We start from the raw sequence: 1,375 nt of genomic DNA, 5'->3' as shown, positions 1-1,375 counted from the left end.
ATTGTGTCTTCTTTCTCTATCTCGAATTGCGATTTGTCCAGGTTTTTCCGTCATGTCGGTCACCTAGCAATGCTGAGTCAGAGTCTGGACTTTTAGGAAAGGCGTCTGGTGACATTGGCCTTTAAACACTCCCTGGAAATAAGAACAATCCTAGAATTGTCGGAATGAGGATCATAGTGAGGTGTAGACATCAGTGGATCACTGATGAACATGTATTAGGAATCGGGACTGTGAAAATAAGGAAGGGTTCGAAGGATAAAGCACCTTTTCCTTGGAGACTGGAATCTGATCGTGAGATAATGTTAACAATATTATATTGACGGAGTGAGAGAAATTATCATTTCCTGGAATCAGGATCCTTCGTCGGGATTGAAGATAAAGACGTTAAAATGACCGTGAACCTTTTTAACCGGGTCTTGGGTTGATTTATAAACTCGATTTCACTGGTCCATGAGTTGAAAAAAATATTAATTATTTGAATTTTATTCTGTACTGTGTTCGTGGATATTAAAAGTATCATGTCGCCCTCTTTGCCTTTTATATTTTCGATCGATGTCGATCACTTTTTTCTACCAATTCTTGCACAAAGCTTAGTGTTTGTCTGTTTGTTTGGCATTAGAAAAGAAAAAAAGAAGGAAGTAAGAAATGAAGAAAAAAAAAGAAAGAAACCAAAGAAAATACAAATTTTCATTAGGATTTGCTTTTTAAAATCGGTAGAGGGCAGTATTGCAATAATTAGAGCTAATTGGCAATTTGTTTTTAATTTGATCATTTTTTCTTCATCTATCAGTTATAACGACCCTTACTCACGCCAGTGTCACTGAAATCACGTCAAACATTCATTAGAAATCACCATGAATCAATGCTCGCTTCGTTACCTAGCAACGGCCCTACAATCCTATGCTAACTCCGCCTACCACTGGACATACTTGTGAGTTGCTAGGCAACCATGATTTCCCTTTGTTTGAAGGGCGCACGTTTTGTAAATCACGCAGTGTAAGAGTCGCATCACATCTCTGAATCCGAAAGCAACAGTTCCCAGGTAAGTGACGCTTTAAAGACTGCTATCATTGCGCGAATCGATAGATCTAGGAGTCTTTGTGTCCCAGGGCTGAGGTTATGTGTATTCTAAATTAATATATATCTCCAGCAACATTGTCAGCTCAACTGTTAGATTCCAAATGGCAGTTCTGTACTATGTAAAGAGACGATGGATCTCGTTACGATATTTCTACTGAATGCTTTTAGAAATATGGATGGATTATGCGAGAAGCCCACTTCTTATCTTTTTAATTAGAAATAATCAATTTCTATCAGCTGCGGTCAGTCAGAGAACTGCCATTGCAGACAACGTTAAATTCTGGTCGATTTCGTA

At 38.2% G+C, this 1,375-nt stretch overlaps 1 protein-coding gene across 2 annotated transcripts in view; it reads left to right on the top strand.

Annotated features, from left to right (window-relative positions):
* Nucleotides 1-529, top strand: part of LOC5508657 (malonyl-CoA decarboxylase, mitochondrial) — a 20,242-nt gene extending 19,713 nt beyond the window's left edge. For both annotated transcript variants that reach the window (XM_048721875.1, XM_048721874.1), the window contains exon 15: nucleotides 1-529. This exon is cut by the window's left edge and continues 830 nt beyond it. The gene's annotated coding sequence lies outside the window, so the exon portion shown is untranslated.
* Nucleotides 530-1,375: the final 846 nt, after the last annotated feature.

The sequence above is a fragment of the Nematostella vectensis genome, chromosome 14 (genome assembly GCF_932526225.1).
Source record: "Nematostella vectensis chromosome 14, jaNemVect1.1, whole genome shotgun sequence".
NCBI lineage: Eukaryota > Metazoa > Cnidaria > Anthozoa > Actiniaria > Edwardsiidae > Nematostella > Nematostella vectensis.
This window is presented reverse-complemented; position numbering and strand designations above follow the sequence as displayed.